The sequence below is a fragment of the Chlorocebus sabaeus genome, chromosome 8 (genome assembly GCF_047675955.1).
Source record: "Chlorocebus sabaeus isolate Y175 chromosome 8, mChlSab1.0.hap1, whole genome shotgun sequence".
Taxonomy (NCBI): domain Eukaryota; kingdom Metazoa; phylum Chordata; class Mammalia; order Primates; family Cercopithecidae; genus Chlorocebus; species Chlorocebus sabaeus.
In genome coordinates this window covers 137,422,439-137,446,617 of record NC_132911.1, presented here as the reverse complement: position 1 = coordinate 137,446,617, position 24,179 = coordinate 137,422,439, and the positions used below count along the sequence as shown (strand labels likewise).

At 41.9% G+C, this 24,179-nt stretch overlaps 1 long non-coding RNA gene across 1 annotated transcript; it reads left to right on the top strand.

Moving 5' to 3' along the window:
• Nucleotides 1–1,356: 1,356 nt before the first annotated feature.
• On the top strand, nucleotides 1,357–23,458 carry LOC119624855 (uncharacterized). Its single transcript, XR_005240928.2, has 4 exons — nucleotides 1,357–1,454; nucleotides 2,129–2,209; nucleotides 22,251–22,524; nucleotides 23,285–23,458. It is a non-coding gene; the product is annotated as an uncharacterized lncRNA (long non-coding RNA).
• Nucleotides 23,459–24,179: the final 721 nt, after the last annotated feature.

Genomic DNA, 24,179 nt, shown 5'->3' with positions numbered 1-24,179 from the left:
ATAAAGACACATGCACACATATGTTTACTGTGGCACTCTTCACAATAGCAAAGACTTGGAACCAACCCAAATGTCCATCAATGACAGACTGGATTAAGAAAATGTGGCACATATACACCATGGAATACTATGCAGCCATAAAAAAGGATGAGCTCATGTCCTTTGTAGGGACATGGATGAAGCTGGAAACCATCATTCTCAGCAAATTACCGCAAGGACAGAAAACCAAACCCCACATGTTCTCATGCATAGGTGGGAACTGAACAATGAGAACACTTGGACACAGGATAGGGAACATCACACACCAGGGCCTGTCATGGGGTAGGGGGAGGGGAGAGCAATAGCATTAGGAGATATACCTCATGTAAATGACAAGTTAATGGGTGCAGCATACCAACATGGCACATGTGTACATATGTAACAAATCTGCACGTTGTGTACATGTACCCTAGAACTTAAAGTATAATAAAAATAGTAATAATAATAAAAAGAAAAGTATAAGGATATTTATCCTTATGTAAATAACATCACAGTATCACAATATGCAATTCATAAAGTTTATATTAAAACATGCAAAAAGAAAATAAACTCTCAGAAAGCATAACAAGAAAAAAGAGAGAAAAAAGACTAAAATAAATCAAAATTTAGAAGATTAAACCAAGAGGTTTGACGTACGGTCTTCCAAAATGAGCTAAAAGAAGAATAAGGTGAAATTGTCAAAGATATAAGACAGGGAAATTTCCATACCTGAAAGGCATGCACATCCAGTGACAAGTATAATAAATGAAAGGGCCCACTGAGCACTCAACATAATGAATAAGAAGTTGCCTTGTCATGAAATTTCAAAACTACAGATAATAACGACATGATTCTAAAAGTTTTTATAGGGGGAAACATATAAAGAACTCATTGTATTAAAAATGGATTATCATGCAGTTAACTTCAGTCCTGTTTCAAGGTTCACATGAGTAATTCTGATCAATAAAACCCAAATTACTCAGTAACCCTAGCTACAAGAAAGTGCTTCTTCTTCTTGTATTATGACTTGTAACTTTTTATTATTGTGAAAATTTCAAACCATACTAAAGTTGAAAGAGTGAGATAATGCCCATCTATATAGTCCTCAATTAGAGCCACTGATTATGCCAGTTGGAGGGACACTAATGATGAGACTGAATTAGGATGCCAGAGGAGAGTCTATGAGACATCAAGGGAATTGAAGTAGCACTGACAGGGAGTGTCTCAGACTATGATAAGGATCTGACAAGGTCTCAGCCGACCTAACAGGGAGCTCCAGAGCAAAGATTTCCCACTGCATAGCTGGTATCATGCATTGATCAGTCACTGGCTGGGCACTGCTGGGAAAGACTGTGGTCTCAGCTCCAAAGCACAATTGGATCCTGAAGGACCTAATGACTAGAAACTTCCAGCTGACTACACTCTGCAACTGACTGGTAAGTGCTTTCTTAAAGGGAAATTGGAGCAGTGAGCTTCTATAGCTGTGACAGCATTTTCTGATATTTTACCTTTTTTTTCCCCTAAACCATTTGAAGGCAAGCTGTAATCACCAGTCATGGCATTTTGACCACTAATTACACAGCAATATGAATCTCTTAACAACTAAACATTTTCCTACACAACCACAGTACAATGATCACACTGGATAATTATTTGAACAATAATATTATCTGACATGTTGTCCATATTCAAATCAGATTCCATTAATCATCCAATTAAGTCTTGTTTTTTCTGGGTGCACATGCACATGTACATATGTATGTATCTGTGTGTTTGAGCCATGATCCAATTAGGGGTTATGAGTTGCATTTGATTCTCCTTTCATTTTATTCTCCTTTAACGAAAAATGGTTCTCTTATCTTTCTGCATTTTCAAGATATTGGTCTTTCTGAAAATTCCACGTCATTTGTCTTTTAGGATGAACATCAGAATTTGTCTTCTTATTACTTCATGACTAAATTCAGGATATAATTGTAATACCCCACTTTTTGGTGTTTTCGTTTGTGCTTTAGTCAGTTGTGTTTTATGTGAGTTACAAGAAACGAGAAAACAGTCTTTTATATTTACTTACTTATTTACTATCTCTGGTGCTTTTTATTTTCTTTTGTAGATTTGAACATCTATAGAATATTATATCTCTTTGACCTGAAGGACTTGCTTTAGCATTTCTTGTACTACAAGTCTGATGGAGGTAAAATCACTAAATTTTAATTTAACTGAAAATGCCTTTATTGCACCCTTGTTCAAAGGATATTTTTGTTGAATACAGAATTCTGTATTGACAGTTTGGTTTGGTTATTGCTTTTCTCATTCAGCACTTCCAAGATGTTATTCCATTATCTTCTGGCCTCCATTGTTTCTGACAACAAGTCAGCAATAATTCTTATGCTTGTTCCCTACATATAACGTGTCTGTTTGCTCTGGCTTCTTTCACGATGTTTTCCTTATCTCTGTTTCTCAATCGTTTGATTATCATACTACTAGATGAAACTCCTTGTATTTATCAGGTTTTGATGTTTGTTTAACTGCGTGGACCTATAAATCATCAAATTTGGGGAATTAGAGACTATGGTTTCCTTGTTTCTTTAATTTTTTTTTTTTTTTTTTTTTTTGAGACAGAATCTCACTCTGTCACCCAGGTTGGAATGCAGTGGTGCAATCTCAGCTCACTGCAACCTCCATCTCCCAAGTTCAAGCAATTCTCCTGCCTCAGACTCTCTAGTAGCTGGGACTATAGACCTGTGCCACCACGCCTGGTTAAGTTTTTTGTATTTTTAGTAGAGACAAGGTTTCATCAAGTTGGTCAGGCTGGTCTTGAACTCCTGACCACTCAAATGATCCACTCACCTTGGCCTCCCAAAGTTCTGGGATTACAGGTGTGAGCCACTGTGTCAGGCCAAATATTTTCTTTGCATTTTGTTCACCAACTTCTCTCTTAGTGCTGATGTTTAGACTATTTGCTATTTTCACACAGAGCACTGGGGTTCTTTTAAACGTTATTCAATCTTTCATCCTTTCCTTCAAATTGAGCAATTTTTATTATCTATGATCAAGTTCACTGACTTTTTCTTCTGACATTTCCAATCTTCTATTAGACCTGTTCAGTAAACTTTTTATTTCTGTTCATTTGTTTCAGTTCTAGAATTTCTATTTTTTTCTTTTTTTTTTTTTTCAGATAGAGTTTTGCTCTTATCGCCTAGGCTGGAGTACAATGGCGCAATCTCAGCTCACTACAACCTCTGCCTCCCAGGTTCAAGCAATTCTCCTGTCTCAGCCTCCTAAGTAGCTGGGATTATAGTCACCCGCCACCACACCCAGCTAATTTTTGTATTTTTAGTAGAGATGGGGTTTCACTATGTTGGCTAGGATGGTCTTGATCTCATGACCTTGTGATCCACCTGCCTCAGCCTCCCAAAGTGCTGGGATTATAGGCATGAACCACTGCAATCAGACACTATTTAATTTTATAGTCTACATTTTTTCTATTGATTTTTTTATTTGTTCACTAATTAAAATCAAATTTTTTTTATTTAAACATCTTTACAAGAGTATTTTTCAAGTCTTTTCTTAGTGTAACATGTGCATTATTTTAGATTTGGTTCCTGTTGACTGTTTTATTTTGTTTTGTTTTTTCTTGTTTTTTACTATGAATCATATGTTTCTATTTCTTTGTCTATCTACTGAAATTTGCGTTGAATGCTGAATATTGTAGAAAGACATTGAAGAGACTCTGGCTTCAGTATTGTCCTATCAAATTAACAAGTCATTCAGTTACTGGTTAATCACCTGAACTTTTAGATGCTTGGTTTAACACTTTGTTCATTCAAGTCTGTGAAAAGCTCAAGGTATTTTCCAAACCTCTCTAACCTGAAGGGACCAAACACTAAACTCATTATTTTCTAGGGATCTTTTCTGTGACCTTGGTTAGGCCAGTTCCACGCTATGATCCCTATTGTTAAGACACAAGCTTTCTGGAGTCTCAGCTAGATGCTAGGGTATTAATGATGGATTAAGGAGATGTCTCCACTCTGACAGGGCAAGAACTCCAACTTCCCTTGCACTTCTCCTTCCAAGAACTTCTTGACTTCTGGTATCTGTGTTCTGCTCTTAACAGCATAGTATGTGCTATATGGTAAGGCTGGATGGTTTGTCCTGTACCTGTACAACTAAAATTCAGCCACAGACTCTCAGGGATTCTCCATCAATTCATGGAATCCCCTTTCCACAGAGATTCCTCTACTCAAGGCCTACCTTGAGGATTCCATCTGTCTCAAGCCCATAACTCTTAACTGTGATTTCTGTTTGGTCAGCTCACTGAGGCCATGCCCTCTGTTTGAAGTCCAGCTTATTGTGCTGCAACCAGGAAATTGTCTAAGCACAGAGCTGGATACTCACAAGATTCATCTCAGAAGTTTCCCTTCACTCAAGAATTGCAGATTTGCATTACCTACTGCCCACTGCCTGAAAATAGTTATCTCACATTTTTATCCAGTTTTGTATTTGTTTACGGCAGGAGCGATAATCTAGTCCCAGCTACTGCATCATGACCAGAAGCCTGTGAAATACATTTTTAACTTTTCAGACTCTAAATTATAGGAAAGCACAGAAAAGGCAGGATGAAATGGCTGTCGGGTGAGCCAATCCGTGGTATGATTTACCAACCTGGAAATATATTATCAATCAACTCCAAGGAAATGAGAGCAGTTTCAGACTTGCCAACGCTATAATAATGATAATGATAATAATAATAACAATAAATGTAAAATGGCCTTCTACATTTCCTTTCTTAGGAAGTACTGAAGGAGGCACTTACTGAGATGAAGGTAATAGAAAAGAGAGACCCAGGATCAAAGAGACAGAGGATTCAACTGAGGAGAGCAACATTAGCAAAAGAATGGCCATTGTTTATCAAGTTGAAAAAATGATCTATACAGACTGAAAGAAAAACATGATGCAGGAGGCAGGTTTTAAATACCGTAAAAATAAAACCAAGCCAGGCGTAGTGACTCATGCCTGTAATCCCAGCACCTTGAGAGGCCTAGGCGGGTCGATCACCTGAGGTCAGGAGTTGGAGATAAGCCTGGTCAACGTGGCGAAACCGCATCTCTAGTAAAAATACAAAAATTAGCCAGGCGTGGTGGCGGGTGCCTGTAATCCCAGCTACTTGGGAGACTGAGGCAGGAGAATCACTTGAACCCAGGAGGTGGAGGTTGCAGTGAGCCAATATCATGCCCCTGCACTCCAGCCTGGGCAATAGAGCAAGACTCTGTGTCAAAATAAAGAAATAAATAAATACAACTTAAAGCTTATAACTGTGGTTAAATATTTGAAGAGCTATTTACAGGCATATGACGGAAGGTGGAAACACTAAAAAAGATAATAATAGGCAAGTAGAAAATAAATAATAGAAAATCCAGGCAATTATTAACTCCAAGTAAAACAAAAATTTGGAGGAGAAAGTTGATCTAACTGTACACTACTTAGCTTAGCAGGGACCTATATTTATATAGTCATAATTCTATAAACATTGTTACTGGTTTAACCAGATAGTCCTGCCTAAAATCCCGGCTCTACTTAATACCACTTACCTGGGTCAACTTGGGCAGCTTCTTTTAACTTTCTGAGCCTCAATTTCCCCTTCTACAAAATGTATAATCTCTCATAAGATTGTTGTATGAAGTAAAATAATACATACAAAGGCTCCCACAAAAGTTGACACTAAATATGTATTTCTTTCCAAGGTTTTATTACTTATGCACCCAGACAACTCTTTTGCAAAAGAAAGTGGTAAAATTGGATCTAACCCAGCCCCAGCTCCCACAGCTTCCTCATCCAACCCCAGCCCCAGGCATTGGAGCAGTCTATGCTGTGATCACACAGAGCTGCTCACCAGTCCCCACATACATTGCACTGCAAGTTATACTGCTGTGCTATGATGTTTTGTCTGCCAAGAGTTCCCTCTTTAACCATCATGTCCATTTGTTAAGAACATCAATCTTGTATTATACTTCCAAAGCTTCCAATTATAATGAATTATTCTTTTGGTGTTTGGCACATTCTTAGTTGTATTGTGGTCTATTTAAGTATCTATGTCTTTCACCAGATTGTATAAGCAAGGACTTTGCTTTAAATCAGTCTAACCAACACTTATTTATTGAGTAACTATCGTGTGCCAAGTACTGTGCACATTACAAATTGAGGATCTAGGATAATTTAGACACAAGTATTCATTCAAAAATGAACCTACTAAGTGCCAAGAATTCTAATAGGCATTGAGATCCATGTGACCATGAGAAATATGGTCTCTTCCTTCGTCGTATTTGCAGTGTGGAGAGAAGGGTCAGGCACGTAGAGAGGGAATTACAAAGCTAAGTAATGTCTATGCCAGGGAAAGTATCTAGGTCAATGAGAGACAAAGAAGGGACATCACAGGCATGAGAATTCAGGGAAGGCTTTTTGGAAAAAGGAACTTCTAAACTAAAAATAAAATGAGTAGTAGCTCACTAAGGGATTGGAGAAGAGAGTTCAAGCTGAGGAAAAACATAAAAATATGTACACAATATAATAGAAGCAAGCATAATAGGCAGTCCTCTCTACCTAGAGGAATCAGGGAAAGCTGTGGGGGCATTTGAGCAGAACCTTCAAGGATAAGTAGATAATTATTGGTAATACTCTCGTTCTCTTTGTTGAACAACTATATTAATGCATTAGTAGTCATCCTTAGTCCAGAAAGAATAATCTAATTACTACTATAATAATTTTAATTCACTAGTGTTATGTTTGCTACATAAATGGTAGGAATTTTTATTATCGAAAAAGCATGGACTTACTTCATTTTGAAATATATACTACAAACTGAAAATTAATTTAGATCTTTGAATCTTGCTTATTTTTTACTCTATTCTAGTATCCACTTTAACTAGCATTTTAAAATAAATTCAGGTTGCTTTGTAGAGGAAAACACAGAAAACTAGAAGAAAAGATTGGCAAGTATATCTCATGGCATTTACTATAGAGCAAGATTTCAAAACAAACTTGCATTTCAAGATTAATAATTTCGGTTGTATTATTGTTATTTATAAATATATGGCCAACACGATTGCAAGAAGAAGCAAGTATCTAGTTAAACTGAGTGGTACAGGCTGGGCACGGTGGCTCATACCTGTAATCTCAGCACTTTGGGAGGCCAAGGAGAGTGGATCACCTGAGGAGAGGAGTTCGAGACCAGCCCGAGCAACATGTAGAAACCCCATCTCTACTAAAAATACAAAATTACCCAGGCATGGTGATGTATGCCTATAATCCCAGCTACTCAGGAAGGCTGAGGCAGGAAAATCACTTGAACCCAGGAGGCGGAGGTTGCAGTGAGTCGAGATCGTGCCCTTGCACTCCAGCCTGGACAACAAGAGCAAAACTCCATCTCAAAAAAATAAATAAAAAAATAATAACCTGAGTAGTATAGACAAGAGTCAGCACAAAGAAAGGTGACTAGAATTGAAATGATATTTTCTAAGAGCCACCAGTGTGTTTACTCTATGTCCTGAGGAATCAGAGATGAAGAAGTCGCAATTTCTGCTATTCAAAATGTGATTTGAAGGAAGAGTAATATTTCCCAGGCAAACAACAGTCTATATCTCTCAACTCACCTCTTTCTTTATTCCTACAATAACTGTCTTAACTTAGGCTCTCATTATCTCATATCGAGAGCATTAAAATATTCTCTTCCCTTGAGTCTTTCCTACCTATGTATTCTTTATCCTGTGAACAGAGTGACCCTTCTAAAATGTATATCTAAACACGAGTTTCCTCTTATTTGTCTGCATTTGACCTTCATTTTTGAAAGACACTTTTGCTGAGTATAGAATTCTAAGTATTTTGTCTTTTTGTTAAGTATTTTAAAGATGTTGCCCCATTGTCTTCTGGTTTGTGTTGCTGCCAACAAAAAGTTTGTCATCATTCTCATTGTCATTTCCCTGTACATAATGCATTTACTTTTCCTGGATACTTTTATGATATTCTGTTTATATCCGTTTTAAGAAAATTGATTACAATGTGCACTGGTGTCATTTTCTTCAAGTTTCTTCAGCTTGGAGAGTTCTCTGGGCTTCTTGGATTTAGGGGTTTATAGTTTTTATCAAATTCAGAAAAATTTTGAACAGACTTCTTTGAATATCCTTCCCTTCCCCTTTTTCTCTGGGACTCCAATTACACATATCTTAGACCTTGTGAAATTACCCCATGGCACACTGATGGGATAATGCACATCAATGTTCACTTTATTTTCAGTATTTTTTCTGTTTTATTTTAAATGTTTTCTACTGCTTTTATTTTTCAAGTTCACTAATCTTTTCCTCTGTAGCCTCTAATTAGCTATTAGTGGTATCTCATGCATTTTACATCTCAGGCATTTTTTATCTCTAGAAGCCTGTTTGGATCTTTGTCATATCTTTTACACATCCATTTAACATGCTCATGTTTTCTTCTATCTTCTTAAGTATAAAGAATTATTTATAATAGCTGTTTTAATTCCATATGTACTAATTAGATTATCTGTGTCATTTAACTAATGTCTGTTTCTATGGATTGGTTTTTAAATCTTTATTGTGGGTTATATTTTTCTTCTTTGAGTATCTAGTGCTGTTTGGTAGGATGCCAGATATTGGTGACTTTTAATTTTGGGGCATTACATTTTTTCTGTATTCCTGTAAGTATTCTTCAGATTTGTTCTTGGGTACAATTAAGGTAGTTGGGAAAAAACTGATCTTCTCAAGGCCTATGTCTATGCTTTGCTAGGCAGACACAAACTAATCTGTCCCCATCAATAAAACAATCCGCTTTTGAATACTTAACCTGATGCCCTTTGCCATACGAGGTATCTTATAATGGCTGTCAGGAATATGAATTATTCCCAGTCCTGTATGGCTCTAGAAATTTTTCTGTCTACTCCTTCCAGGGGTTTTTTTTGTTTGTTTGTTTTTTGTTTTGTTTTGTTTTTCCTTCCTGGCCTCAGGCAGTTTTCTCTGGTGTATGTGCTGATTAGTACTCAGCTAAAGACTCAAAAACGACTCTTCCACAAAACTCCAAAGCTCTTTTTCTGTGAAGCTCACTCCTCTCAGAAACAATGCTGAAAGAATCCCAACCACATTGGCCTCCCTAAATTCTCAGTCCTGCCTCCTAAACTTAGGGAAACCACTGGACTCAGTTTGAGCTGCTTCTTCTTGCACTGCAGCCTGGAAACTCTCTCCAGGCAAAAGAGAGAAGTATTCCTAGAACTTGCCCCATTTGTTCTTTTTTCTTAAGGATTACTGTCCTGCACTGCCTGTTTTCTAGTGTATGAATACTGTTATTTAAAATATTTTGTCCACATGATTAGTTGTCTAAAGTGGGAGGATTATTTCAGTCCCTGTTACTTCATTATGGCTGGAAGTGAAAGCTGACCATGATTTAAACAGTTGGTAGCTTTTAAGTGCTTTCAGAAAAACATGCCAACTGAAAGCCTTAAGTCCAGGCCTGGAGCCTCTCCTTCTCTTTCATTTCCTGGTCCCATGCTTGCCCCATGGGGTTCTGTTTGACCTTCATCCACTTCAATGGTGGTGTTGAGGGTCTCGAGATCCCTCTTGGGACCTGACCAAGAGCACATGGGCTCCAGGGTTAGGTACCAGGGGAAGTCGAAGAATCCCCATAGGACCCAAGCCTCCATTCCACTCTCCAGCTCCATTTTCCCAGAAATCTCAGCAGTAAACAATACACATTGTTTTCCCAGTGATTCTATAAATGAAAAGTGGTTGCTTCCTGTATGGCTTTCTTTTTTTTTCTTTTTTTTTGAGACAGAGTCTCTCACTGTCACCTGGGATGAGTGCAGTGGCACAATCTTGGCTCACTGCAATGTCCACTCCCAGGTTCAGGGGATTCTCCTGCCTCAGCCATCCGAATAGCTGGGATTACAGGCGCTCGCCACCACGCCCGGCTAATGTTTTGTATTTTTAGTAAGGACAGGATTTTACTATGTTGGTCAGGCTGGTCTCGTACTCCTGACCCTGTGATCCACCCGCCTCGGCCTCCCAAAGTGCTGGGATTCCAGGCATGAGCCACCGTGTCCAGCCTTGGCTTTCATTCTTGTATGTGCACTTCTCTTGGTCTGGATCTCCAGAGAGCAGAAGTGACTTTTGGGATCAGTATGCTGCGTCCCCACCCTAAATTCCTAATAAGACAAAGAAACTTACAGTATAGTCCAGAAGAAAGACACTTAAACAAATATGATAGAATGCTTCATGTAAATCCCTCATGAATGCTTGTCACATTAAATAAAATATAAGCACAAAGATACGCACTCGGTTCTTAAAGAACTCGGGAGAGAAGCCTATCACTTGGCCTGGGGCTATCTAGGAAGGCTTTCAGAAGGAGGTGACTAGCCCCTTCCCTGACATTCACCCAGAAAATGTATTTCCATAATGACGTTCCAATGACAGTGACTCAATGGAACAACTCTGGTACTTTAGAAACATTTTGACAACCTCCTCCTTTGGAGAGCTCGGCAGTTATTAAGACGGAAGAAGCAGCCAGCGCCTCTGTCAAGTAGCCAGGAAGGTTCCTGCTGAGGCCATTATAAAAGGAAGCAGTGGGGGAAGGCATTAGGAGAGTTGAAGATTGGGTAAGGACCCCAGATTGGGTCTCCCCGAGCCTTTGATTAAGACAGGCCAAGTTTGTCCTCACCACTGCCAGAAACGTGCTTTCCGTGAATCCAGGGCGCAGACTTCTAAACAAGGAGGCTGTTAAAAGATAGATTAAAAGGCATAAAAATAGTATGAGATTTCACGGCACAGTGAGGCCTGTCAAGTCCGGGCTCACAGAGTGAATTGCTTAAAGGCGATGATCAAAATGAGTCACCAGTGTCTGCTCGGATTGTGCTGATGCCTCTCGGAAAAGCAGAAGCCAGGACTATTGTTTGTGTCAAAAATACTTCTGAAGAGGCTACAGAAATCAAAAGGCGCTGATGTGCCAAAGTCTGAAGGCAGGGAAAGGGGAGAGAAGAGAGCAGAGTCAGGGGCTCGAACATGCAGGAAGCAGATGAGCAAGAGATAGCATCTCAGGGCAGAGTTGTGCGAGCGGAGTGGAGTTGAGTCCTCGGAGACCCTCACTTTTTCCAACTCCTGCTAGGTGCTAGACCTAGTGCTGGGCACCTTAGGTATGATAACTCAGGAAACAAGAAACAATTACTTGAGGGGGCGGTGTGGCCTTGAATGTGTCACTGAGCCTCCCTGAACCTCCGTGTCTTCTTCTGGAAAGTGAAGTTAAACAGCCATACCTCTCAAGGTGGTTGAGGATTTTACATAAGATAACAGGGGCAAAAATGTCAAGCATCCAAAAAGCGCTCAATATACAAAGTTGAATCTGAAGACAAATCACTGGGCAATCCTAATCATAAGAACATTCACTGAGAACAGGTTATACGCCAAGTACTGAGATGAGCAGTCTATACTCAGGCATTACCTAATTTAAAATCTCCAGATCTATGAGTTAGGTAATATTTCCATTCCCATTTGACTTACAGAGACAGAGTCTTTATGTAAAGACTGGGACAGTAAGTTGCCCAATGTCACACAAGAGAGAAGCCACAATCTAAAAATCCATCTGTCTAATTTCAAAAACCTGTGATCCCTATCATTTTGCTGGCTGGTTGTCTAGAATGATAGAAGGCTAACATTGGCGTCATCTTTAAGATGACTCAGTATCAAGCCCTCCACCTCCCTGCAGGCCTCCTTTTCATGCGTGAACCCCTCGGAAACGTCCTGCCAACTGGCCAGCCTGCTCCTGTTTGCACTCTTCCCGTGACAGGGTGCTCACTTCCTGCTAAGGCAGCCTGACCAATTTCCTGACAATTCGACCAGTTGGGAAGTACTTCTTTCTCCAGTCTATCGGATTGATTTCAGATTCAAGAGCAGCACCAAGTAGACGCATTCTCAATTGTCACTTCCAGGGAGGAAATCTTTGACAAGTTCCCACTGCTTTTTAGAAGTAAAATAGTCATAACTTGTTCTTCTTAAAAACTGCCAACAGCATGAAGAGAATCAAGACTGAAGACCAAAATTGCTTTTCTCTCCTCTCGATAACACTGTCAGCATGGAGCAGGCCGACTGTGGAGGAACTTCAATTGGGGCTAAATTTATATTCATTCAGGTGTCACCGGACTCTGCTTTCTTGCCTCTCTTCTCTGATCAATGCACTCATTAAAGGACTCAGGCTTGGCAATAGATTCACCTTAATGCTCGTCACCCTGGGGTTTCAGTAACACAGGTTCTGAGACTCTAACAAGCTACTGAAGAATGAAAAGAAAAAAGCGAAAAAAAACTTTATCTTTCCCTCCTTGTACAGAGTCCTGAAATTGTTTCTCTTTGTCTTTTACAAACAATTCTGTCAACTGTATTAATTTTATGGAGGAGTTTTGAGGGGCATATATGGGAAGAGGGAAATTGGGGAAATATTTATGTGGAGCAGGTGTACAGAATGAATATCCATCTATTTATTCCAAAACAGTGAGAAATGTGGATTGCATTTATTTCTGTTTTTCTTAACTTGGAAGATTTGTTTGGAAACTTAAAATAAAAGGTTTGTTTAACTTTTACCAAATTACGTTTTATTTATCTTAACAGAAGGATACTTTCACTTCTACACATTCCGTTGTAGAATCTGTCTACATACTCATGTATTTTCACAATCCCAAGCATGGTATGTGTTGTGGGATCTGGCCAGCAGCCCACAATGCAACGGGGTTCTCTTCTTTGTTCCCAGGCAGATCGGCAGGTCAAGAAATAATAGACATACACAAGATAGTGAAAGCTGGGTCCAGGGGTGTCACCACCTTCTGGTCCCATGGTGCCAACAATGCACTGGATATAGCAGCAATTATTAAGTTTAGTGAGGGTGGGGGTAGGTTAGTGAGGGATTTAGGGTCATTTGATTATGAGGTGAGATGGTCACATGGGGATGAAGTAATTCTTTAACATAACATCTGTATGCAGAAGTATAGTATACAGAGGTAAGAATTTACAATATAGTGGGTGCATCAGTAATTTCTAACAGAGCCTTAAAACAGAAATGCAGTCTTTCCATAGTCTATGATTAGCAAGATGTTAATCAGCAGTAACAGTTGCAGCAAAAGCTGGTTAAAAACAATCTGTAGAAACAGGACGTGAAGCTAGACAATGGGTTAGACCAGAAATTGTCAGAAGGGAGTATGCCTTTACCCTAAAGAGGCCTAGAAGAAACATGGCTAGATGAGGGCATTTATAGCCCTATCTTATCCGTATGGACAGGTGTCCCCCAATGCGTCCGTTTATAGGCTCTCCACGAGGGTCACATTCCATTCCCAGAGCTATGAACATTTGCTTTTCTGGGATAGGAATCTTGGTGATGTGAAACCTCCCTGACTGCATATCCGTTCACAGGTTCTCTGAAGGGGGAAGCACATCACGTGCTGTTGGCTCATTCTGGCAGTCCAACCTGGCATTGTCTTTACACAATCCTGCATGCAATTTTGTGTTTACAATAATCAGGAGCATTTCATCTTTTATTCTATAGCAATAGTTTCAGGTGTCTCCCTACATCTCCCCTTTTATTTTATTCTGTAGCGATAGTTTCAGGGGGTCTCCTTACAGGTATGCAGGTTGATATGTGATTTGGATCTGTGTCTCCACCCAAATCTCATGTCAACTTGTAATCCTCAGTGGGGCATGGTGGTTCATGCCTGTATCCCAGCACTTTGAGGGGCTGAGGCAGGCAGATCACTTGAGGTCAGGAGGTTGAGACTAGCCTGGACAACATGGTGAAACCCTTTCTCCACTAAAAATACAAAAATTAGCTGGGCATGGTGGTGCGTGCCTAATCCCAGCTACTCATGAGACTGAGGCAGGAGAATCACTTGAACCCAGAAGACAGGGGCTACAGTGAGCTGAGATTGCACCACTGCACTCCAGCCTGGGCAACAGAGCAAGACTCTGTCTCAAATAAATAAATAAACAAACAATAAATAAAATTGTAATCCTCAATGTTGGAGGAGGGGCCTGTTGGGAAGTGATTGGGTCTTGGGGGCAGATTTCCCCTTTGGTGGTGTTCTCATGACAACCAGTGAGTTATTAGAAGATCTGGTTGTTTACAGGTGTGTAGCACCTCCCAGCCCCTCTCTTCCTCCTGCTTTGGCCATGGAAGATGCGCTTGCATCCCCTTCACCTTCTGCCATGATTGTTAGTTTCCTGAGGCCTCCCCAGTCATGCTTCCTGTATAGTTAGTAGAACCGTCAGTCAATTAAAGCTCTTTTCTTTGTAAATTACTCAGGTATTTCTTTATGGCAGTGCAAGTATGAACTAATACGTTTGTCATGTTCTTATTATTATTTACACCAAACAATTTATCATGAGTGTTCCCTGTGTTGCTTCACTTCTTGTTATTAGCTGATTGTTACTGAATAACTTGTGAAATAGAGGCTCTTAACCATTCTCATTAGATGATTTCCTTTTTTTCCATTAATTACCTAACATTAGTCACCTTCGTACATTTATTTTTTCACAGGGAAATGATAATCACCTTTGAAGTCCCTCATTGTCTGTTTCTGTTATGCAAACCAACCATTTTGTCTGTAATAAAACCACTACCATAATCTCATCCACTTTGGGTGTCATGAGACTTTGCACTTTCAGGGTAAATGTATCTGATAGCAATCATTTAAGCATACCCTTACAATGATCCTGCATGGCAGATGCACTTGCATGGGTGCTCCAAGCTAGGGAATCCGGAAGTGACTAACCTGGAGATTCATTTGTTCCTAATCTATGGTAAATATCTGAGCCCCCACACTGCCCCAGCTCATGGAACATAGTTCCATACAGGAGATTAAGGCCCTGAGTTTGGGGTTAAATGAAGGTTGCCAAGCAGAGGTCATTATGGTGAGGATATTAGTCTGTTCTCACATTGCCGATAAAGACATACCCAAGACTGGGCAATTTACAAAAGAAAGAGGTTTAATGGACTTACAGTTTCACATGGCTAGAGAGGCCTCACAATCATGGAGGAAGGGGGAAGGCACTTCTTATATGGTGGTGGCAAAAGAGAGAATGAGAGCTAAGCAAAATGGGTTTCCCCTTGTCAGACCATCAGATCTCGTGAGACTCGTTCCCTACTATGAGAACAGTATAGGAGAAACTGCCCCCAGAATTCAATTATCTCCCACTAGGTCCCTCTCACAACAAGCAGGAATTATGGGAGTACAAATCAAAATGAGATGTGGGTGGGGACACAGACCCAAACCATATCAAATGTTAAGTGAAAATCATATATAAACTGCATAATATTTGTGGGTGGTTGTGGTTTTCCTGCTCAGCTCACCACCACTGGTCCGTGAGGTTATCTTTTCCCAGTCACTGCCACTGGATCTTTTCTGTACATAAGGCAGTTCTCCTGCCTAGTCCACCACCACTGGACTCTCTCTCCCATACATAAGCCTCTAATGAAACCCCTTGTCTCATTTGCTGGCCCTGGGTCCTTTCTTCAGCTGCTTGAACTTGCTGCTTTTCCCACTGAGGCTAACAGTGGCTCAGCACAACACAGCCTTCTGAGAGTTAATGGCTGTGTGCCCACCTATTCTTCTGCAATAAGCAGTTTACGACGGGTGGGCCAGCTATTGAGCTCAGGAATGAATCTTCACCAGGTGGTGGTCACTGTGCTAGGAGCTACAATAGTCACGCTTATTTGGCAGATGAAGAAACTGAGGCACTGACGAAAATGTTCTGTGGCTCAGTGGTTGGGCTGACCCAAAGTCACGTGTTCCATCTGACATTCAAGATGGGCTCTGTTGACTTTGCCAAAACTGTAATTGTATAAAAGTCAGAGGTTAAGCTAAGGTTGGTGTTGTCATGCTACTACTATAGATACCATGTTACAGCAAGGCTGGAAAAAGTCCTGAAATACTTTTCAATATCATAAGAAGAGAACTAATTCTATACAGTCATTGGATACCATTAAACACTGCCTTAGACTAGTGTACAACTGAGCTGCTATTTGGTCAAAATAGCAGCTGGAACTTGTGTGTCCCTACACACAAAGTTCTGTGCTAAGTGCCTTATAGGTGATATCTCCCTATCAGTTTCATTCCATTTTATAGACAAGGTACCTGAATGTTACAGAGTTTAAGAAACTTATCTAAAGGCATGTGTGCAAGTGGTGGACCTGAAATCTAAAGCTTCATCTTTCTAATTTCAGAATCTGTCACCCTAACAACAGGTTAAGCACTGGGCATTCAAGCTGGCCACACCATGGAATGCATCTTTGTGAAACTTCTCCTTTTTTAGAAGAAAAATCTTAGACTAAGAGAGATTGAGTTATGGGCCCAAAATCGCATACTGACAGATCCATCTTTAAGGCCAGGCTCCCCAAATCTTCCTTTCAGAAGAATTCCAAATAATGTATCACATACATATCCGCGAGACAGAGCTCAATTCCTTTCCTTTTGATTCTGGGCTAGACTTAGTAACTTGTTTCCAAAGAATGAGATACAGAAATGAAAATATAGAAACCAAGTGGACACTACATTGGTTAAGGTTAACATCACCAGTGATAAGTTATCTTGCTTGCTATCACATACCCATTTACATGCAACCAGAAGAACACTTCACCTCCATGATATTTTTCTAAAAAATCTATAACCCCAATCTAATCAGACCAGTTCAAACAGGGGGACATTCTACAAACCACTTGACTAATAGTCTTTGAAACTCTTTAGAGAATCAAAGAAAAAGATTAAGAAGCCCTTGGATCAGAAGAGACTGCGTAGGTACGACAACTAAATGCAATGTGCAATTCTGGATTGAATTGGATCCCGTTGAGGAAGAGGACATCAGTGAAATAATAGGTACCAACAAAATGAAGTCTGTTAGCTCAGGGTACTAGACCAGTATTAATTTCCTAGTTGTCATAGTTGCACCATGGTTATGTAAAATGTTAGCATTAGGGTAAGCTAGGTAAAGGGTATGTTTGCAACTTTGCTATAAATCTAAAAATGTTACAAAATACAAATTTTCAGGTAATATAAAAATAAAAATAAACAGATCACCAAAACTTTAGCTGCCTGTTTCATGGCCATTTCCTTATAGCTTGTAATTCACTCACTCCTTTTTTGTTTTGTTTTGTTTTGAAATGGAGTCTCACTCTGTTGCCCAGGATGGAGTGCAGTTGCATGATCTCTGCTCACTGCAACCTCTGCCTCCTAGATTTAAGCAAGTCTCCTGCCTCAGCCTCCTGAGTAGCTGGGATTACAGGCACCTGCCACCACACCCAGCTAATTTTTGTGCTTTTAGTAGTGATGGGGTTACACCACGTTGGCCAGGCTGGTCTCGAACTCCTGACCTCAAGTGATCTGCCTGCCTTGGCCTTCTAAAATGCTGGGATTACAGGCATGAGCCACCGTGCTCAGCCTCCGTCATTCTTTACAAAAATTAAAAAAAAAAAACAAAAACAAAAACAAAAAAACAAAACAGGGATCCAAGAGGATATGTGTGAAGACCACTATTCACTGTAAACAAACCAGAGCAATTATTCTTGGAATGTGTATGGCCTCACAAACACTATGCCCTACACATACACACCGCACACTGCTAAGACTGGTTCCAAACACCCGGCTACATTATTTTCCCTTCAGGCTGAGAGCCTGAGGTTTCACTTGGCCACTGGCCACGGCAGGATTGTTCCACGTTATTTTTTTTTCTTTTATTTTCCTTTATTGGGGCAACAATGCTGCAGCTGAGCCTCTGTAGAAAGAGAATGACATTCTTTCCATTTTTTTTTTTAAGAGGAGCAGTTAAAAATACACATTGGTACGTACTGCAATTATCATTCAGAATAAATGCAGGAACAGTGACATTAACTAATGGGAGTGCAGCAGCTGCCGGCTTGTTGAAAGCCATCCTCAGCACAGTGCGGAGGTGTCCAATGGTAATTGCTTCTTTAGTCTATCTGTCTGATGTCACGAGGGAATCCACTGGGTAAACCCAAGGCTGCTTTTTACCTCAGCATGGCCCAGAGTCAGCTTGTCCTCAATAAGGTGTTTGTTGGCAAGTGGGTAAAAAGCTACAATATGATCATGATTTCATTAACTTAAACTTTAGCAGTGCCTTTGATTAGCTGGAATTGGCCAACAGAAGACTCAAGGAAAACCGATAACAGAATAATTAATAAGAGGCACTAATGTTAACTGGAAAACCAACCAAATGCCAGATAGCACCAGGCACCTGACCAGGTCTTTAATCCTCTGACCAATCTGCTGAGAAGCAATGCCGTGCAACTTGTAGAAATGGGGCTTGGAGCTGGTAAATGACCACCAGCTTACACTTCGGCAAGCGGCAGGCATGGACTTCTCTCCAGCCCAGCCCAGAGTGTCAGCATCATGCCTTGCACTCTGGGTGCTTAGATGACTGTTTTACTCATTTATTGATTCTGTCATACCCCCCATTCTAAAAAAGAATGGGGATGTCTTACAGAAACTCCACAAAACTAGAGAGAATATGCATTCCCAGCTGGGTGCGGTGGCTCATGCCTGTAATCCCAACATTTTGGGATGCCGAGGTAGGCAGATCGCTTGAGCTCAGGAGTTCGAGGGCAGCCTGGGCAACATGATGAAACCCTGTGTCTACCAAAACTACAAAATCTTAGCTGGGCGTGGGGACATACATCTGTGGTCCCAGCTACTTAGGACGCTGAGGAGAGGGGATCGCTTGAGCTCAGGGCGGAGGTTGCAGTGAGCCAAGATCGCACCACTGCACTTTAGCCTGAGCAACAGAGTGAGGCCCTATCTCATTTAAAAAAAAAAAAAAAATGCATTCCCAAAAGTATCTAGTGCAGAAGTTGGGGCTGGAGCTTTCTCATGAGAATCTAGCAGTCAAAGCTGCAAGATCCATGATGTGAGTGAGGAAAAAAGCAAACAGCAGAAAAGGTGGGGAGGGCACAGCAGGATACATGCTTAAGGCATGCACCCCTTCTTAGAATCTACCTTAGACATCAATGGAGTGCTACAAAAGCCGTATACCATGTATTAAATCATTTATTTTCATTCTCCACAGAGTCTTGCACCTACTGAATCACAGGTGATGCAATTTGCTCATCTGTAAATAATAATATCCACTTCAAAAGAATACTGTGAATGTCATTAGGCAACACATGTCAGCATGTCAATGGCTCAGCACACGCCTGCCATATGCGAGGGCTTAACATAAATGTGACACAAGGTTATTAACTTGGGTTAAAATTGTTTAAAGCAGGCAAAACTGCTAAAGGTTACATAGTAGTGGGATGACATGTTTCAGCACTGGTCACCTGTGGGAGAAGTAGAAGAGGAAAGAGAGAATAGAAGAGGGAAAGGAAGAGGGGAAGAAGGCAAGAAATAAGAAGAGAGGTGAGAAACAAATGGAAGGGAATGGGAAATGGGAAAATCAGAGGAGGACAGGGAGAAGGGAGAGATGGAGTGGAGAGAAAGAAGAGGGAAATGAGAAGTGGGGAAGAAGAGAAGATGAAGGGGAGGGAAGAGGAGGGGAGGAGACCAAAGAGATTATCAATCTGATCAGAAACAGGAGCCTCTGCTCCCGAAGATTCCAGAGTGGGAGGAGGAAGAGGGAGTTCCCCCATCTTACTGGGCCTCTCCCCAGGCACAGAAGCCACATGTCTGTCTACTTCACTATTGTCCTGTCACCTCCTCCCGTGGAGAACAACTGAGCTCCTCTGTGCTTTGGTGATAGGGAAACGGTCCTTCCCTCTGCCTCTCAGAACCTGGGCAGGACCAATCTCTATCCACTCACCCTTTCATTTACTCAAAAAATGACTGTAGATACCACAGCAAGCAAACAGATGAACCCCGCCCTGGTGGAGATGATGCACTACTGGAGGACGCAGGCAGAGCATTGGAAGTTACAACATGGGGTGTAAAATCTTTGACAAGAAAAGCCCAAGACAGGAACCAAACCTAGAGGAACATGGGAAGTTCCCCAGGAAAAGAAATCAATGCCCCCAGAAAGACTGAGGTTCCCTTGGAGTCTACCCACAAAGCGAGAGCTGAGAGCAGAACACAGGGAGGAAGCAGGATGTGCAAATCTCGGAGTTCGGCAGGAACATGGCAGATCCTGGAAACGGAGAGAGAATGGCCGAAGCTGGAACACTGGGCTGTGCTGGACAGGGTTGGGGAGGATCTCTAGCAGGAAGGAGAGACCAGGAAGGGATGGCCTCAGAGAGGACAATGAGAAGCTAGACTTCTAAACCGTGTCTCATTGAAGTCTTTCGTAATGAGACAAGAAGATGCTCTTTGTTGTTTTGTTTTGTTTCCAGGAACAGCCTCTGATGGCAGTACGAGAGGGGACCAGGCTGGGGAAGGAGCCAGAAGATATTGTGAAGGCTGTCACAGGCAGTTCGAGAGGACCTAGGGAGAGTGCAGGGTGCTGGGGAAGATATCCAAGGGCTAGCTACTCAGGAGACTGGATTTGTTGGACTGTATGTGGCATTGGGTGTTGGGTTGTGGGGAGATGCAGAGAAAGTTAAAGACAACTCTAGGACTTCAGGTCTGGACAGGTGGTGGAGGGAGATGCTGTCCCTGAGACAGAGAGAGAAAGAAGCTAGTTGGTCTTATACAGGTTTGTGGTCTTATGGCAAGGCCATGTAAATTGCACAGAGAAGTTGGATATTTGGGTCTAGAATAGAGGTCAGCAAACTGTGAAAATGGCCAAGGAGAGGATGTTTTTGGTTTTGTGGGTTGTACGATCCTTGCTACAACTACTCACCTCCACTGTTGCAGCTAGAATGCAGTCACAGAGGATGCGTAAACCATTGGATGTGGCTGTGTTCCAGCCAAACTGATTTACCAAGGTGGTGACAGGCTGGATTTGGCTAGAGGGTCACTGCGTGCTGACCCCTGATTGAGAGCATCAGATAGATGTCTGGGCTGGAAACAAATATTCAGGGAAAGTGATTTGAAGTAATGAGTGTGGATTACATAGAGAGATATAGATTTAGATATATCTATTAAGACATATACTCTACTTTTCTATGTATAGATATATAGATGTTAAGAGATTTATTTTAAGGAATTGGCTCACATGACTATGGGCCTGGCAAATCTGAAGTCTGCAGGGCTTGGTAGCAGGCTAGGAACTCAGGCAGGAGTTGATGCTGAAGTCTTGAGGCAGAATTTCTTTCTTTCTGGGAAACCTCAGTATTTGTTTTTACGGCCTGCAAGGAATTGGATGAGGCCCATCCTCATTATCGAGGGTAATTTATATTCCTTAAAGTCAACCACATCTGCAAAATACCTGCCCAGTGCACCTGGATTAGGTTTCAGTTAAATAACTGGGTACTATATAGCCTAGCTGAGTGGACACATGAAAGTCACCATCACAGGGGTCATCTTAGAATTCTGCTACTCCACTTTTGTAAGCAGCCACATCATGCTAATAACCCATGTTGTGGTTATGGTCAATGAAGACCCCAATAAGTTAAGGTATCATTTCTGTTTTGATCCTAGATGCCCCAAGTGCCCATATCTATATCTATATCTATAGATACATATATATCTGTTGCCCAGGCTGGAGTGCAGTGGCATGATCTTGGCTCACTGCAACCTCTGCCTCCCAGGTTCAAGTGATTCTCCTGTCTCAGCCTCTCAAGTAGCTGGGATTACAGGCATGTGGTACCACACCTGGCTAATTTTTGTATTTTTAGTAGAGATGAGGTTTCACCATGTTGATCAGGCTAGTCTCGAACCCCTGACATCAAGTGATCCTCCCGCCTCAGCCTCCCAAGCTGCTGGGATTACAGGCATGAGCCACTGCACCCGGCCCAGTGCCCATATCAATATCAATGTTCCAGGTTATGTCTGCCTTTGTCCAAGAGCAGAACAGCATTCACTGCTCTTTCCCTGCCTGGAAAAGCCCCATTAAATGCTTCTCAGGTAAGATGGCCACCCAGCGCCCTCCCTTCTCTGAGGCTCATGGGTTCAGAAGGTTGTGAAAGGGGTCACAAACTTCCTGCCTCCTTCCTCATGCAAACCCCAGTGGTGAGTGCCTGTGTATCCGCAGTGGAGGAGCCCTGCGTGCTGGCAGTTCTTCAGTGGGAGAAAGGCATTTGCAAAGCCTAATAATGGCACCATACATATGTATACATTTTACACAAAGCCCATTTATTTTAAAAAATCAATTTCTCTCCTACAGATGGCACATTGCATAAAGAAACGCGAACCCAGCAGCACCCCTGCCAGCGGCAATTCTGAGCGCTCATTTCCGTGTTGCCAAGACATTACATGGAAAGGCATGTGCGTTTAAGGACGTCCAGTTGTTTCTGTACCAGAACAGCAGCAACATCCTGGGCAGGCCTTTCCTCTGGAGTTCATGTGCAGGTCGTACTGACGCACAACACGGCCTAAAGGAACCATGGAGGAGGAAGGGACCCTAAATCCAGGCCAAATGGGAGCAGGATTGTCCTCAGGTTAAGTGCCAAGAACATAGTGCCTGGAAAGTTTATTGCATTCCCTCAGTTTCTCCAGTCATAAACATTCAGGTGACTTCCTTATGAAAGGTAAGGTAGATTTGCCACCTTCTAGATAGCACGCATCACCCCACCCACATCCCACATCACCTCACCCATATCCACGCACATTGGCAACAGAACTGACAGCTTGCTTTTCCAGGAATACAAGCATGTTCAATACTACCGGGCACACATGTTTGATTGCAAATCACATCACAATGTGGAAGCAGACATGACTGTCACTGTGACTGTGACTGTCATTCTCTGCCTCACCTTTGACGATGGTTGCCACTGGTGTGGATGTTTCCGGGAGGCTTCTGCTCCCCTGGTGCTAGTAGCATCTTACCTCAAACATGCACAACATGGCCCTGCTTTCTCTGTCATTGGAAGGGCGCTGCTCCTACAGTGATGTTCCTCCAGCCTGTATGTACAAGCATAGATCAGACCTACAGGGGTGTAAGCAGCCCTGGGGCTGCCCTCAATTAAGGAAGCAAGGTGGGAACCAAAAGCCTCCTTCCCTCCCTGCTGACACTTACCAGCAGCATCCTGAGTGTTTTGCAGACAGCCCTGGAGAAACCGCACTCCACAGCCTACAGCAGCATCATCGGTAACACACCTGGCACTGGTGTTCCCTTCTTAACTGCTTCCTCACTCCTTGACAACCTGCCAAATAAACCATCTAGGTAGAAGTCCTCATCCCAGCTCCTTCTGATTTCAGGAGGACCCCAGCTAGAACACTATCTCTGGAACCCATGGTGCCCTCTCACTAAAGTGCCCCAGTGTTGGCACAAAACCTACCGAATTGTTGGTGCTGACTCTCTATATCCATGATTCAACCAGAACAACATTGATTGGTTAAAAGGTGCATTAATAAACTTGACTCTGGAAACAACAGGTCCCTGAAAAATTTATATCTCTAGGAAATTAAGAAACTATGGTAATCCAGGGAGGCCGAGGTGATTTCGAACATGATTTCAAGAAGCAAGTATCTACTTAAACTGACTGGTACAGGCTGGTCGCGGTGGCTCACGCCTGTAATCCCAGCACTTTGGGAGACTGAGGTGGGCGGATCACAAGGTCAGGAGATTGAGACCGTCCTGGCTAATGTGGTGAAACCCTGTCTCTACTGAAAATACAAAAATTAGCCAGGCATGGTGGTGGGCACCTGTAGTCCCAGCTACGCAGGGGCTGAGGCAGGAGAATGGCATGAACCCGGGAGGCAAAGGTTGCAGTGAGCTGAGATCGTGCCACTGCACTCCAGCCTGGGCAACAGAGTGAGACTCCATCTCAAAAGAAGAGAAGAGAAGAGAAGAGAAGAGAAGAGAAGAGAAGAGAAGAGAAGAGAAGAGAAGAGACCAAACGACAGTAATCCCTTTGCAACCTCAAACTTCCATCCAAACAAATTATAATCCATTCACCTTTACTTCTCCATACTTACTTTCAACAATGCTGTGGATCAAGTGTGTAGAGGGGAGGACACTCACAAAACATACTGACACAATAGCAGTGAGGGGATTGGGGCCAGAGCCAGATTTTTTGCAATGAGATCTTGGGACGGAAAGGAAGCAAAACACACTCTCATCCTGCAGCCTGCTTTCTCTGAAACGCTGCAG